Source organism: Pogoniulus pusillus, chromosome 20 (genome assembly GCF_015220805.1).
Source record: "Pogoniulus pusillus isolate bPogPus1 chromosome 20, bPogPus1.pri, whole genome shotgun sequence".
NCBI classification, from domain to species: domain Eukaryota; kingdom Metazoa; phylum Chordata; class Aves; order Piciformes; family Lybiidae; genus Pogoniulus; species Pogoniulus pusillus.
The window spans coordinates 2,307,799-2,324,546 of record NC_087283.1 but is presented as its reverse complement, the minus strand read 5'-3'; the positions used below and the strand labels follow the sequence as shown (position 1 = coordinate 2,324,546).

The 16,748-nt window shown below is 50.0% G+C and overlaps 1 protein-coding gene across 6 annotated transcripts in view; it reads right to left on the bottom strand.

The window, feature by feature from the left end:
- CDH11 (cadherin 11) overlaps nucleotides 1–16,748 on the bottom strand; it is a 720,336-nt gene that overhangs the window by 88,444 nt on the left and 615,144 nt on the right. For 5 of the 6 annotated variants that reach the window (XM_064159936.1, XM_064159935.1, XM_064159933.1 and 2 more), the window contains 2 exons: nucleotides 15,853–15,940; nucleotides 11,651–11,802 (listed from right to left, as the gene is read on the bottom strand). The gene's annotated coding sequence lies outside the window, so the exon portion shown is untranslated. Of the gene's footprint in view, nucleotides 1–11,650; nucleotides 11,803–12,209; nucleotides 12,558–15,852; nucleotides 15,941–16,748 lie in introns of those variants that run through there. The other variant, XM_064159938.1, reaches the window with a different exon arrangement.

Here is a 16,748-nt window from a genome sequence, read left to right as displayed (position 1 = left end):
CTGTCCCAGGGAGCAGTGAGCAGAGCCTGTCCCCTGCTCAGATATTTATAGACACTGATTAACTCCCCTCCCTCTCAGTCTTCTCTTCTCCAGACTAAGCAGCCCCAGGTCCCTCAGCCTCTCCTCATCAGGCAGTGCCTTCCAGTCTCCTCATCATCCTCATAGCTCTCCGCTGGACCCTCTCCAGCAGATCCCTGTCCCTCTTCAACTGGGGAGCCCAAAACTGAAGGCAGTATTCAAGATGAGGTCTCAGCAGGGCAGAGTAGAGGTGAAGGAGAACCTCTCTTGATCTGCTGGACACACTCTTCTTAATGTCCCCCCAGGATGCCACTGGCCTTGTTGGCCACAATGGCACATTGCTGTGCCATGGATGTTCTCCCCAAGCACTCCCAGGTCCCTCTCCACAGGGCTGCTCTCCAGCAGATCCCCTCCCAGCCTCTACTGCTGCAGTTGATTATTCCTCCCCAGGTGCAGGACTCTGCACTTGTCCTTGCTGAACCTCATTTGGTTCCTCTGTGCCCAGCTCTCCAGTCAGCCTAAACATGAACAAGTTCAACAAAGAAGAGACAGCTGCAGGAACCTTAAAAACTGAGCACTCTGCCAAGGAGAAGAGAACATCACCAAGGGCACAGAGAGAGTGACCTTCAATACTGCAGCTTCATTTTAACCCAGACCACACCAATTAGCACTGAAGCCTCCCAGTCACCTCTGTGGGCTGAGTCCTGTATAGAAGCACAGGGCTAAGGATCACTGAAGAAGAGCTCATCTTAAACTAGCTTCACTACAAGGGTATAGCCAAAGACTGAACCACCAAAAACCATATGGGGACTGCCCAGGGAGGTGGAGTCACCATCCCTGGAGGTGTTCAAAAAAACCTGGATGAGGCACTTAGTGCCATGGTCTAGTTTATTGGTGATAGGATGGGCTGGATGAGCTTGGACTGAACCATCAGACTGGATGGTCTTGAGGTCTCTTCCAGCTTGGTTGATTCTGTGATTCACATACTAGAGATCACAGAACGGTAGGGGTTGGAAGGGACCTCCAGAGATCATCCAGTACACTTCCCCTGACAAAGCAGGATCCCCTAGGACAGGTCACACAGGAATGCATCCAAGTGGGTTTTGAAAGTCTCCAGAGAGGGAGACTGTACAGCATTTCTGGGCAGCCTGCTCCCAGAGCTCCAGCACTCTCACCATATAGAAGTGTCTCCTCGTATTGAGGTGGAACCCCCTGTGTTCCAGCGTGTACCTGCTGTTCCTTGTCCTATCACTGGGCACCACCAAGAAAAGCCTGACACCCACCCCTCAGATATCAGATCCCCTTTCAGCCTTCTCCTCTCCAGACTAAACAGCCCCAGGTCTCTCTGTCTTTCTTCCAGAACATCTGTTCAAGTGCCCCAATCCTGCTCAAAGCTCTCTGTTAGACTCTCCAGCAGACCCTTGTCTTTTTTGAACTGGGGGAGCTCAAAACTGGACACAGTACTCCAGGCATGGTCTCAACAGGGCAGAGCAGAGAGAGAGGAGAACCTAAGAGATCTCCAAGAGGACTGTCACTGACAGTACTTGAAACAAGACCTTCATATTCAGAGTTTAGGAACAATGATTTCCCCCCCCCCATATAAATATTGCACAACTGACAACTTCAAGAAGAGAAAGAACTATCAGTTCTATGTCTGACCTAGCAGTCACTTGCACTGCTACCTAATCAGCCTTTCTGTATGCAAATGACAAACTGTTTGCATGTAAATGCCAATGCCTTCTATGTTTCCTTCTTGCTTCAGGAAAAAAAAGAGAAATGCTCTGTAAATTGCCAGCAGGAACTCAGATGCATACTAATCAGCTCCATTCTCCGAGCTCTACCAGCTATAACTGCAAGGCTAACAAAGAAAAAGGCAACAATCAGTGCTGGACAAAGTTTTCTGTTTGAATCAGAACCCTCCCCCCCAGTAAAATTAGTATTCAACTGCTTTTCAAAAGCCTTGGGACTTCTCATGTCTGGAGAAATTGGGTTTGAAACTGTGAATGAACAGCAGCTTGTAAAATATTAAAGAGCTTCCCTGGGATTTCAATTGCAAGGGGAATGTGCTGGAAGAGGGTGGGAAGGAGATGTTACCTTTAAAAGTGCTCTGCTCGCTGTGTGCAGTGGAATAAATGTCTGATTGTTCAGAGGCAGCAGCCTGGTGATCTCTGTGGGTAAACAGCCATGCTCACATGCAATGTGACACTGGAGGGTCTGAGCACTGTGCTGTAGGTATTGAACAGATCTGGCAGAGCTTCTCTGGCTTGGTATTGGTCATTCCTCAGGGGGGCAAAACCACAGCCAAACTTAAAATCATTCAAAAAATACCCTGCAGTGAAAAAATGCACCAAAACCTGCTCTGAAATAAATCCAGAGATGCTCCATCCCTGGAGGTGTTTAAGGCTCTCAGCAACCTGATCTAGCGTGAGGTTTCCCTGCCCATGGCAAGGGGATTGGAACTGGGGAGGACCCTTAGGGTCCCTTCCAACCCTGAGTGATTCTAGGACTCTAACTGTGCAAGCCTGTGTAACTCCTGGGACCTAGGGGCCTTGTTTATCAATATTGTCCTTAAGTTCTCTCTTTCTGGCACTCTTGACTCAAGATTTCCAGATGCTGGGATCCACCATGAACAGTGAAACCTGAGTAAAACAGGAAAACCATGCCCAACTACAAGATCAAACTGCAAAGTGCTTCAGCTGTAATACTTTAACCCTAAAACTCAGGTTGTAAGGGGCAGCTTATGTGCAGAAGGCCAGCAGAAGCTCCATGGAACAACTGGATTTTGAGGGAATCTTACTGGCTCATTTTGCCAGGTCTGCCTGGGAAATTTTAGACCAGTGCCTTGGGCCATTTGGGACAGGTCTTATTGTGGAATACAAAGTAGGCAGCAATGGAGGGGAGTATCTGCTTCTTCCTGAAGTCAGCCTCTACCCAAGAAGATGCTTGGAGAGGCTAAGGAGAGTCAGAGTAATGAATACACCCTTGAAAGTAGGAAACAGCTACAGAGAACCTCTGAGAGGCTACTACATGGGAGAGGGATGGGGTTGGTGCTTTGCATGGAACTGACTCCACTGCACATTTTAGTGAGGGCTGCCTGCACATTCCTAGACTGCAGCAGTGGGAAATGGAGAAAGATGAGGCTTACACTGAGTAAGTCTGATGGAAAGGAAAGCCAGATGACCCTCAAGTCCCTTTCCAGCCCTCACAATTCTGTGATTCTATGCTTATGAATCCCTCCCTCCATCAATAGGTGGTCAAGTCTGCTGAAAGGGAGGGCTGCCTGTCAGCAGCACTGCTCTGAAAAGAACATTTCACCCTAAAATTTCAAGTGTGTCTACCAGTGCTCACAAGAGCATCTTCTTACTCTGTAAATGCTACTCAAAGCCTGGCATTTGCCCCAGCATTTCTCTCAGCTAAAATTATTGCTTCCAAAGTTTAGGCACAAACTTTGCTAATGCCAAGTTGTATTTACTTTTTAGGCTTTTGTTCCAATTAAAATTTGCCACCAGCAGCCAAAAGTTGACTTTAACTTTACCAATAAAAATGCTTATCAATGTGCAGAGTACAGAGAAGGTGCAGACAGGCACATGATCATAGAATGAACCAGGTTGGAAGAGATCTCCAAGATCAGCCAGCCCAACCTAGCACCCAGCCCTAGCCAGTCAACCAGACCATGGCACTAAGTACCTCAGCCAGGCTTGGCTTCAACACCTCCAGAGATGTCAACTCCACCACCTCTCTGGGCAGCCCATTCCAATGCCAATCACTCTCTCTGACAACAGCTTCCTCCTAACATCCAGCCTATACTTCCCCTGGCACAACTTGAGACTGTGTCCCCCTGTTCTGTTGCTGCTTGTCTGGGAGAAGAGGCCAACCCCACCTGGCTACAACCTCCCTTCATAGATCTTAAATGTTTCCAGGCTTGGAAGGAGTCTCATTGCCACCTGCCTTGTTCTGATGTTCTTCCCTAGACATCACTTAAGGCAAGATGCCCCATCCAGGCTTTGCCTCAACACCTCCAGGCACAGTGACTCCACTACCTCCCTGGGCAGCCCATTCCAATGCCAATCACTCTCTCTGTATGATTTAATGCCCATACATGTATTAATAAATCAGCTAGCAGGAATTGCAATAGGCTTTAGCCTCCTGCTTCAAATAGAGCCATCATTTCTGGCTTCTGCTGAACTAATGACTTCTCCTCGACAGAATGATCTGCATGCATGTATTTAACTATTTAACTTAACCACTGAGACCAATTAATGTGCTTCTGAAGTTCTATTTTGTTTAAAGATATATATCAGCAGCCTCACTGGGATAGAAATTATGTCGAAGCCGAGTTTCTATGGCACCAGTTTAACCTTAAATGTAGTCCTTTCACATGGAATATCTGCTGATCACACACTGGAAAATAAAGGGGACTGACAATGAGTGCAGAAGAAGCATTCCAATGGGGTTTGACCTCAAGGAATGTTTTATCTTACCAAACTAGCATAGACTCCCTGAGAGTTAGGAGGAAGTTCTTCACAGAGAGAGTGATTGGCATTGGAATGGGCTGCCCAGGGAGGTGGTGGAGTTGCTGTCCCTGGAGGTGTTCAAGAAAAGCCTGGATGGAGCATTTAGTGCCATGGTCTGGTTGACTGCTCAGGACTGGGTGCTAGGTTGGACTGGATGAGCTTGGAGGTCTCTTCCAACCTGGTTGGTTCTATGATTCTAAGTTTCATCAGAACATGGTAAGATCTTGTTTCATTCTATGATTCTATGATCACAAACACGGAAACTCTGCCAAGTGCATTTTACAGGGTGACTGGATTCCTTCTGCTCATCACTCCAGCCTTTGCGTGGGCCTGTGTCTCCACAGCACCACTGGCAGTACAGTGCAAGAGTGCCTCAGCACCAGCATGATTAAACCACAGCTTAAGTGTAACCTTCCTGAAGCTTACCTTCATGTGCTCTGCTGACTTCTGTCCTGTTCATAACCCTCCATGCTCCACACCTGCACTTTAAGTCAATCTACGACATGGTTTACAACCTTATCTGCTGATGAACTATTAAATGCTTGTTATGATACTGAGCTATCTTTGGCAACCTACTGTTGGGCTGCTCCCCAGCCACTCTGGAAACTCCTGGCTCCTCTTTTGAATTCAGCTACTGGGGCCTTTCCTTTTAATCCATTTCCATTGATTCCTCCTGCTCCAGCTCTGCCTGCCATTGCATGGCAATTAAGAATTCTGATGAACTCCTGCTGATTCAGAAGGGAATTGGGCTCTTGCTCACTGCCAAACTTTGGAGGAAAAAAACCAAACACTGCCACAAAACCCCTTAGAATTTGCTTAAACCAGCACTTTAAAATTAAAGTGCTAAATTATGGCTCATGGAGCCAGCAGAGATCAGTGGGAATGGGATGCCTGAAAGCTACCACACCACCCAAGCAGTTATGGGAGAAGGCCTTATGCTTTTGTCAGGCAAAATTAACCATCCTGTCACCTTCCTCACGGGCCCTGCTCAGCAGCAGGGCTGGCTGCTCCAGATATTTTGTCCCTGACTTCCTGCTGGCATGCAAGGTACTGCTAAGGCCCCATGCATGCATAATGTTCTCTGGAGGGTCTTAAAGAGGACTGGCAGCTCTGACTTTTCCACCCACCTTGAGTGCATCTAGCAGCTTAAGCTTTAAGGGATGGTGCCTGCCTTGAAGCACTAAGGATGGGCTGTTAACAGGTACTGGAGCACTCCCTACCCACCACACAGTCCTCCCCAGCAAGGCAGTGCTGCTATTTTAGTGCAGTAGTTACTCACCAAGAGCAGTTCATAAAAGACAATTCTTAAGGTCCTAAACCTGGTGTGATTGACAGGCAGCTGTACAACTCTTGTGGCATCTTCTTGCCCATTTCTAGTGCTGAAGTTGCAGGCAACAGTTTCTATTAGACACATAAATGTACCTGGCTGCACATCTGCCCAAGTGAACCCAACACAACAGGAGGAAGTTCTGCACTCTGATATTGATATCATACATGTCTTATAGCCAGGAATATGATTGGTCTATGGATCAACTCAAAGATTTGTGCAGCCCAGCATCCTGCCTTAAGTGATGTCTAGGGAAGAACATCAGAACAAGGCAGGTGGAAATGAGACTCCTTAAAAGCCTGGAAACATTTAAGATCTATGAAGGGAGGCTGTAGCCAGGTGGGGGTTGGCCTCTTCTCCCAGACAAGCAGCAAGAGAACAAGGGGACACAGTTTCAAGTTGTGCCAGGGCAGGTCTAGGCTGGATGTTAGGAGGAAGTTGTTGGCAGAGAGAGTGATTGGCATTGGAATGGGCTGCCCAGGGAGGTGGTGGAGTGGCTGTGCCTGGAGGTGTTGAAGCCAAGCCTGGCTGGGGCACTTAGTGCCATGGGCTGGTTGACTGGCCAGGGCTGGGTGCTAGGTTGGACTGGATGATCTTGGAGGTCTCTTCCAACCTGGTTGATTCTATGGGATCTATACTGCCATGGATGTCCTTTTTGATGAGTATTTGCACTGATGGGTTTTAACAATGTCTTTTCTATCCCAGGGTGCTATAGGATACATGGGAACAACTTGGACTAATATATTCTTCTTCAGTTCTCCAGCTGTAAACTCCACTGACCTAGATGTGTATGAGTAAAATTAGACCAATTTAGCCTAATATATCTCTTGTTTTTTCTTTTCTTCTATCAAGGATGTCTTGATAAGATCACTCAGGCCTGTATGTCACAGCCACCAGGAGTAAAGAAGTGGTTGTGCCCCGGTACTCAGCACCAGTGAGGTTGCCCAGGGAGGTGGTGGAGTCACCACCCCTTCTGCCACTTTGATCTGCTCTAGTAAGACCTCACCTGGAATGCTGCAATCAGCTCTGTAAGGACATGGACCTGATGGAGCAGGTCCAGAGGAGAGCCACAAAAATAATGAGGGGGCTGGAGTACCTCTGCCACAAGGACAGAGAGAGAGCTGTGGTTGATCAGCCTGGAGAAAAGAAAGCTGTGGTCTTCTAGCATCTGAGTGGGTCTGCAGAGGGACTGTTTACAAAGGTGTGGAGTGACAGGACAAGGAGCAATGCTTTGAAATTAGAGGAGCAGTTTCGAATTGGATGTTAAGTTCCACACCATGAGGGTGGCAGAACACCTGAAGAGGCTGCCCAGGGAGGTAGCTGTGGCCCCATCCCTGGAAGTACTCACAGTCACTCTCAGCAAGGCAACCTGCTCTAGTGGAGGCTGTCCCTGCTGACTGCGTGGGGGCTGGACTAGATGGCCCCTGGAGGTCCCTTCTAACCCAAACCATTCCGTGGTTGCCGTCCCTGGAGGTGTTGAAGCCAAGCCTGCCTGAGGCACTCAGTGCCACGGTCTGGTTGCTTGGCCAGGGCTGGGTGCTAGGCTGGGCTGGATGAGCTTGGAGCTCTCTTCCAGCCGGGTTGACTCCATGATTACTCGGTCTGGTGGCCATGGAAGTGCTGGGCAGAAAGTTGGGCTTGATCTTAGAGGGCTTTTGCTGCTTTAGTGATTCTATGACTTTGTGCCTCTTTCTGAAAGCCTTCTCTTGGCACAGCGGGACCTGACCGCGCCTGGAAGGACGAGAGGGAGCTTCCAAGCGGCTGCCCGGCAGAGGACGGCGCTGGCCACCCGCCGCCCGGACCGCAGCTGCGGCACTCCAAACCCTCTCAAGTAGGAGCATCCCCAAACCTGGCAGCGAGCGCCAAGGCGGGAAGGGGACACTGAAGGTAAGGCGATCCACGGGCTGCAGAGACGTTAACCCTGCCAAGCTGCCTGAGCACCAGCCCGCACCGCGGCGAGATCGAGCCCCGGCTCCCCGGGGAGGGCCGTGCCGGGCCGTGCCGTGCCGGCGGTAACAAAACGGCTTTTCATCGCCGCCCGCAACGCAGGCGGCGGCGCCAGCGCGGAGCAGCAGCGCCCCCTAGCGCCCGCCCGCCCTCCGCCACCCCGCCCCGCGCAACGCCCCGCGCCTACCACCGACCTGTTGAGCAAGGCGGAGCGGCAGAGAGAAGAAGCAAGCTTCCCAGAAAATGCCGTCTCCCCGAGCGCAATCGCTCCCCTGGGAGTCCCGCCCGCGAATCCGCTGCCCTCCGGTAACGCTGAAACGACTACAAAGTCCTCGCTTGCGCAGGGACGGAAAATGAATGGGTTTAATAATTTGGCACACGCAGGCTCGCACGGAAATGAATCAATCATTTCACAGCCTGAGAACGTCCTAGCCTTCAGCATCAAAACCCAGACCGCCTTTGCTCCTCAAAGTTTTGGAAATAAATGGCCAGCGCTCCTCAGCTGGCACAAAGCAGAGGGAAAGACACATAAATACTCGTAACGTGCATAAAAGAATACACAAACGTGGTGTAAAACGACAGTACTTAAGTGAAAATCCTACTGATTCACACGGGCAAAATCCAAGCGACACTTAAATCCACAGCCAGCTTTCCATGGAGTTCCCTGAGCTTGAGGTTGGCTCCAACAAAGAGACAATGAAAACTGAAAGACCATTAAAACAAACACCAAAAAAGAGAGGAGGGAGCAATGCTACGCTGAAACATCCATTTTTCATCTATTACCTTAAGCTTTAGGATGGTCCAAATCAGGGAGAATGGAAATGAAAGTACTATTAAAAACAAATTAAAAAAAAATGGGATAGCATAGGAAATTCTACACGGATTTTTAGCTCAAAAAAAACCCCAAACTCAGACACACAACCAAACTAAAAAGGAGGGGGGAAAGTCTAGAAACTATGCTGCTAAACTCTTTCCCAATAATTGATTCCAGATGTGACCTCTCTTTCTCACAGGCTGAAGATATTTTGCTAAGCATCCAGCTCACAAAATGGATTCCAAGTTGGGTGAGGGTGTTCATTAAAAGGGGAGAAAAAAAAAGAAAGAAAGACTGGAAAGTTTGGAATGACTTAAAAATCTCTCTAACATCTGAGCCAGAAATAACTTCCATTGTGGAGATTTCAGCAATCAAAGATTTGTTTCTCAAGTTATGCTTTGCTTCGTTGCAGAAACAACAATGCCAGCCTCAGTCTACTGGAAGGCTGAACTTCACATATGCTCCTTACACTAAATCTAACTATGTCAAATGTTGCCAGAGCAGCCTATTAATAGAAGCCCAAACCACATTTGAAGTGTTTCATCAGATAAATCACAGAAATCATTCTAACCTTCACAGTTTGCCCACGTTGGCATGTGAAACAAAAATGAATTTGGCTTGTCCTGTGTCGTCTCCATCAACCATTTCCATACACATTTCCCTCTGAAACTGCTGATGGTAAATTGCAATGACTTATCTCATCTCTTGACATAATCTATTGTAGCAGCATTTCTGGTAATGAAGCAATCGAGTGCTCAGTGATTATATATATATATATATATATAGTTTGGACAGCCAACACTTAAAAATTCAGCAAAGTTAAAGCTGAAGCAGAGAAGTGAATAAACAGCATTCTCTGCCCCCATGCTCATCCTCTGAAGGTCTAGCACAAGGCTGAGGTTAAAAAAGCCAACAAAAGAATCTTATTGCAGGGCCCACGAACAAGAGCCTGCCTGCAGGAGAAAGATCTCCCTTTGGTAGCTTGCCTAAAGAATTTCCCACTCTTTTACCGAAGGTCTTGTTCTTGGTTCTCTGACTTTGTTTAGCTGCTCTCCTACAAGAGGAAGGAGAACTGCTTTAAAAGTACATGCAGGAACTTTTCCTTTCTAGAGCACAGCAGGCTAAGACACAGGCAAGAAAAACGTTTTGTGTGCTAAGGTATGAAGCTCAAACCAGACCTTCTGCTCTTCATCTCCTCCCTACTCTTCTTCCTGCCCACCTCCCCAGCAACATGCTCTGCTATGAAAATGCTCTTCATAAGCAGGCATCTGCAATTCCACTTCCATGTACTCCTGTGATCCTCACCACACAAAATCATCCAAAGGATTGAGTACAGTCATCGATCTGTGTTCTAAACCTCGGTAGACAGACCTGACTGAGGCAGATGTCAGGCCAATAATTGCAGAAGGTCTACACTGAAAACAAATGCAGCTATTGGTATTATGCTAGCCAGCATAGGGGGAAAGAACAAAGTACTCTGGAAACAGTAAAGCAAGCATAAGAGCAAAGGAGGAGGGAGAAGAGAGGGACATTCAGTAACGACCAAGTGCATTCTTCCCTGCTTCTGAATCTGCTAGTGCTTCCCTCAGTCAACAGCTCCACTCTTAAACAGCTACAACCACTCAATCTCTTAACAGAGGAGCACAGAGCCTGCGAAATTCTGACTGTATCACCATCACAAACCAACAGAAAGAAAGTGTCTCCCAGGGAGTTTAACACGTTCCAAGGGCTGGTAAAAGAAACGAGCGTTCTCCTTACAAAGGGCCAATTTCTGAATTAGTGACCTCATTTGCTAAAGAGGTTCCTTTGTCACAGATATCTCGGTAGGTAAATTCTGGGTTCCACAGTCACACTGTCCTTTGTAGCAACGGCACAAAGATTCTCCTAGCACATACTGGTCCTCTCCTCACCAGATAAATATTTAAAAGAGTAGACATTAAAGGGGGACTTCTCTAGGAGGTAAAGGCATTCATATCATGATGTCAGACTGCTATATGCGTTCCCGAAGGGCTGCACAGGAAGCACTTTTATCCTAAAAGTTAATGGTATTTATGGAGACCTACAGCCTGATCTATTTTACCTCTCTTAGGGACGTGCTTATGCATGTAACACCCAACAGCCTAATGCTTTTTGGACTAGCCCGTATTACAGACAGATACCATTTTGGTACCTTGTGAATAGTAATTGTGTTTGAAAACCAGCAAGCAAAACGTATTATATAAAAAGAAGGGGGGGGGGGGGGGGGGTATAAAAAGAAATATATAAATCAAAGTCTTCCCCCCCCTCCCCCTCCTTTTTTTATTCATTCTGGAAGCATATCCTTCATTTCATGCACTCCTAATTTCTGCATATCCATTTCACGCCTGGGAGCGACAGTGCAAGGAGCAGATTGTCAGTTCGTGGCTTTCAATATCTGCCTCTCCGGAGGAACATTTGAAAACGGACAAATGCTCGCCCGCTCGCTCGCCCTCCCCCCCGCTCCCCGCCTCCACCCTCCGAGGAAGAACTGGAGATAGGAAGGGAAAATAAATTACATCTTAAAAACGCCGTTTGCGACAGCCTTTCCCTTCTCCCTGTGGCGAGACTGTCTCGCCCCACCGGGAGCCCGCCGGCCGCCTCCGCACGGAGCTGCGGCAGAGCAGCGCACCTCGCCCGGCCCCGCTCGCCGGCAGCCCCGCGCCCGCCGCTGCTCGACCCCGGCCCCGCTCGCTGGCAGCCCCGCTCCCGGCGCTGCTCGACCCCGGCCCCGCTCGCCGGCAGCCCCGCTCCCAGAGGCTTGCCCGCCGCACAACTGCTCGGCCCCCGCCACACGCCAGAGCCTCAGCCCCACTGCTGCCTGCAAGTTTCAGGCGCACCGCAAGCATCCTCCGGCTCGGTTTCCCCCGTCTCGTTGCCTTTTCGCCCCGCCGAGCCGCCTCCTCGCCCGGCAGCAGCGCGTCCTGCAGCCCGCCGCCCGGCTCGCCCCAGACAAGTCCGGCGCCGGCGTGCCCTGGCTGCTCCCTGCGGCGTGCTGCTGCAGCCGCCGCTTACCTGCGGGTCCGGCGGGGCTGGCTGCTTCCCTTGGCCGCCTCCGGAGGAGGGAGAGGAGGCAAGTCCCATTCACAAGTAAACGCTGAGCAGACACGGCAGCATCTTCAGCCTATTACACTCCACGGGCAGCGGCTGCTGAATGAGGCTCCGAGCTAGTGGCAGGAATTAGAAAGAGGGAGGGAGGGAGGGGAAAGGGGAGAGGAAAGGGGAGAGGGAGGGAGAAGGAGCAAGGGGGAGTGAAGCAAGATTAGAGGAAGGGAAAAGCTGGAGGCTGTTGCTTCTTCTCTATTCTCGTCTCCCTTCCCCCCACCCCCAGAGGAAGGCAGACCCCAGAGCCTGCCCTTCCTCATCCTGAGTGCCCTCCGATGCCTACGGCGGGGGAGTGGGGGGGAGAAATCGGGGTTGGAAGGGCAAAGCGAGGGGGCAGGCAGCCCAGGGCACTCTCTCCCTTTGCCCAGGCAGTCCACGGGTGGGTAGGGTACGCTGTCCCCACCCTACGCTCGGTCCTGCAACCCCTCAGCCACACAGGCACCCACACGGGGAGGACAGGGACACGCACCCTGCTGTGCTGGCCGGCTGCGGGAGGGATGCCCTGTCCCTTCCCTGTCACCTCCCCTCTGCAGGCAGTCCAAGACCACCCCACGGCGGCGCGGGTGGGGTGGAACTCACGGCAGAGCCCCGGGCACGGCCAACCGCGGCCACGCTGCTGCAGGTCTCCTGGCTGGGGAGGTGGCGGCAGGGGGCTACCCCTGGCTCATGGCGCTCACAGGCAGATCATCTGAGCTGGACAAACAGCAGGGGCATTTTATACCCGACCTAGCTGTGCTGCCTGTCATGATCAGACATTTGTCCAGGGGAAAAAAAATAATTAAGTTCCCCAAGCATTTCTGGACGTGGCAAGTCTTGGTCTGCTCTTGCGCCCAGCCAGAGGCCAAGGCAGGCTAAGGCTCTGGGTGTGCTGGGGCAGAGGGAACGACCCTTTCCTTCTCAAACACACCTGCCCCAGGTGCTGCTGCTCTCACTAATTCGACACTCTGGGGCATGATTCCCAGGTGGGGCTGAGCAGCTGAGCCCAGGAAGAAGCTCTCAGAGCTGACAGACCCATCCAAACCCAGCGGCAGCACGCAGTCACAGGATCGTTCTGGTTGGAAAACACTTCCAAGATGAAGTCCAACCATCCCCTCCTGTCTTGCCCACGGGGGCATGCATGAGCTCGCAGGTCCCCTCTCACCCATCAGCTTCCCCCAGCGCGGCCAAGAGCCATGCACTGAGAGGTGGCTGTCAGCACAGCCTGTGCCATCTGCGCAGCGGAGGAGCCGAGCAGAGTGAGGAAGGACGCAGAGCTCAGCCCCTCAAGCACGGGGCTTGCACTCGCTGTGGGCAGTAACTAGGTGCCTCTCTGGCAAGATAATTCGCCCTTCCTCGGGCAACCCTTCCGACCGTTCAACCCCCACGCCACAAGGCAGCACTCACGCTGCTCTGTGACCCAACCACTTGGCCCCGAAGAACAAGGCTTTTATATTCTGTGGTTAATTAGCTCTGCCAATAACTCCAGGCAAAGAAGGGGGAAGGGGAGGGGGGGGGGGATTGGCACAAAAACTGCCACTGTACAAACAAAGAATTTGGAAGGAGGAAAGCTGATAAACAATGCATCCTAAGGAGCCTGAGGGACACCGCAGTTAGCACAACAGAGCAGCAAGTCCAGCCTGATGTCAGCTCCAGGGAACGAGCAGGAGCCTTCTGGATGCAGAGGTGGGGGTCTTGAAGAGTTAAGGGTAAAAGTTGCTTCAGAGGTATTCTGAGAGTTCACAAATGTGCCAGGGAAAGGCCTGTGTGTACCAGGAAGGGTGCAGGCAGAGGGCTCAGCTCTGGATGCAGGGCAGAGCTCCAGAGCTGGGAGCAGTGACAAAGCACCCAGGACCACTCTGTGGGTCTCAGCTGTTGGAGCAGGGTGCAGGCAAGGATCAAAGGGAGCAGTCCTGGTGTGGAAAACTCAGAGCTTAGGACAGCCAAAGGGAAACCAGGGAACAAACCCAGAAACACCATGGCCTGAGCTGAAAGCACCAGGTAACGAGGCAGCTAACTAATTAGTACTGGCCTTTATCTCGGTAGGAGAAGGGCTGTGGTGCTGAGCAAACTAGCTGCAGGAGTGGGTTTTGATAGAAAATTCAAGGTGCATTTATTTGGCATCAAGAAAAAAAAATAATCTTGTAAAGGAGCCTCTGAGAACGATTTTTTGGGGGACACAGCTGAGGAAGGAGAGGGATGCACATGGATTTGGAACAGTTCTGTCAGGAAAAGTGGAGGTTTGGGCAGAAAATAGGAAAGGAAGGGAAATAGGTCTCAAAATAGTTCCACGTAGCTCCAGTCCAAACCTCTTGCCTTTAATGGACACCATCAGTCTCCTCTGATGATAGCATGAGAATTACCATTTGTTTTCTTTATGGATACACTGTAGTGAGTACTACTTAGTGTAGCTCTGCCAAAACTGCCACTAAGCAGAAGCCCAGAGCTGGGCATCTGGCCGAGGATTTTTCCCTTTTTCCCTTCTCCTGCTGGCTTTAGCAGAAGAGTGGAAGGGATGACTTTTGCAGTTCCCTCTTTTAAACTGCTGAGATCAGATTTTTTGGAATATAAAGGAAATGTGAAAGCAATTTCAATCTAATTAAGCATATACAATAGGTACCCACAATATTCTCTAGTCAAAGAGCGTATTGATCTCTAATGAAAGGTTTCATTAATTCCATTCAAGGAGGCACGTTAACAAATGGGTGTAGTCACACTCTCAGCTGGTCGGTGGCTTCTGCCCTTCCTTTCTTCTGCACTGAAATCTTGGTGTAAACTCATCAGATTCTGATATTATGGTGAGACCCCACCTGGAGTACTGCATCCAGTTCTGGAGCCCCTATGACAAGAGGGATGTGGAGAAGCTGGAGAGTGTCCAGAGCAGGGCCAGGAGGATGCTGAGAGGCTGCAGCAGCTCTGCTGTGAGCACAGCCTGAAAGAGTGGGGGCTGTGCAGGCTGGAGCAGAGGAGGCTCTCAGGTGACCTTCTTGTGGCCTTCCAGGATCTGAAGGGGCCTACAAAAAAGCTGGGGAGGGACTTTTTAGGCTATCAGGGAGTGACAGGACTGGGGGGAATGGAGCAAAGCTGGAGGTGGGGAGAGTCAGCCTGGAGGTGAGGAGGAAGTTGTTGAGCCTGAGAGTGGTGAGAGGCTGGACTGGGTTGCCCAGGGAGGTGGTTGAGGCCCCATAGCTGGAGGTGTTTGAGGCCAGGCTGGCTGAGGATCTGGCCAGCCTGATCTAGGATAGGGTGTCCCTACCCCATGGCAGGCAGATTGGAACTGGATGATCCTTGTGGTCCCTTCCAACCTTGACTGATTCTATGATTGTATGATTTTGCTCTCATTTTTTCAGCTTCCTCTAGGATCTACAGATAGATAGTTCTCACCTTATCTGCCATCCCATTGGGTGATTCTGTGCTCCACAACCTCCCTGGGCAACCTGTGCCAGTGTCTCACCACCCTCACTGCAAAGAACCCTTTCCTAACATCCAGTTTCAATCTCCCCTCTGCCAGTTCAAACCCATTCCTCCTCATCCTGTCATTACCAGACCTTGTCAACAGTATCTTCCCAGCCCTCCTGTAGCCCCCTTCAGATACTGAAAGGCTCCTATAAAGTCTCCTCCAAGCCTTCTCTTCTCCAGGCTGAAGAGCCCCAGCTTTTGCAGCCTGGCCTCATATCAGAGGTGCTCCAGCCCTCTGATCACCTTTGCGGCTCTCCTCTTTCCTAATGTCCAACTTAAATCTACCCTCCTCCAGTTTCAAACCACTGCCCCTCATCCTATCACTGCAATCCCTCCAAACAGTCTCTCCCCAGCTTTTTGTAGGTTCCCTTCAGATATTGAAGTGCAGCCTTTTCTTCTCCAGACTGAACAACCCCAACTCCCTCAGCCTGTCACCATAGGAGAATCATAGAATCATAGAATCAACCAGGTTGGAAGAGACCTCCAAGATCATCCAAGTCCAACCTATCCCCCAGCCCCAGCCAGTCAACCAGACCATGGCACCGAGTGCCTCATCCAGTCTGATCATATTTGTGGCACTCTTATGGAGCCTCTCCTTCATGTCCACGTCCTCCTTGTGGCAGGGGCCTCAGAGCTGGACACAGAACTCAGTGTTAGGTGCAACTAAAAACACTAACCTTAGTTATCCTGCTGCCAGGGAAGTCACAGCAGAGCAGGGAGGGAGCACGGTGAGGTCCGGCGTCAGCATTCACAGCTGCTGGCAACCTGGTGTCAGAATGAAGTCAGCATCAGACATAAATAAAGGAAGTTTACACACATTTTAACCAGCATTTGTTTGTGCATATCCATGTATTTAGGTTAAGAACATCTGTGATAACTTTGCAAAACCTAAAAAAAAAACCCCACCCAACCTGTAAATAAATAAATGAAGTTTCTTTATCTCCTGTGGGCTTACAGAATCTCAAGTTTGTTAGAGTCCAGCTCATTGCTTGGGAAGTTAACCCATTTATCATTTGAGAACAAGCTGGCTGATTTGTCTTTGAAGCATCTGGAGGGGTAGAGGTGTTTCTGCCTGGAATCACTCCTCCAGCAAATGGTGCAGCCACTTCATGCACTAAGCACAGCAGGGAGATTGTACATTTAAGCTGGGCACCTGTATTAGGGTGCATGAAAAAGCTGGAACTGTCAGCTCTGGAAAGTGAACTCCCTAAAGAATACATCACTGTGCCACAGATCTACTAGCTTGGGTACATCTACACCACAATCATCAAAGAAACTTCTTTCCATCTTTTGATCCTATTTTCTCCAAGACCCTACAGCCTCTTTTTTTCCTCACATGGCTTCCAATTGACTCTCTTCCTTCTCAGCTACCTTTAAGAGACCTCCAATTTCTTTCACTTTTCATCTCACCTGGAAAGTATTAGACATTGAAAAGGCACATAAACAGCATACTGCTCTCCAGAGTTTAGAAAGAGGCAGGAGAGACAGCAAAAGGGAAGAAGAGGATATATCTCCTTTGGGAAAAAGGGGAGGTATCCCAGGAAGAGTTCAGGGATGTTGCTAGGTCTTGTAG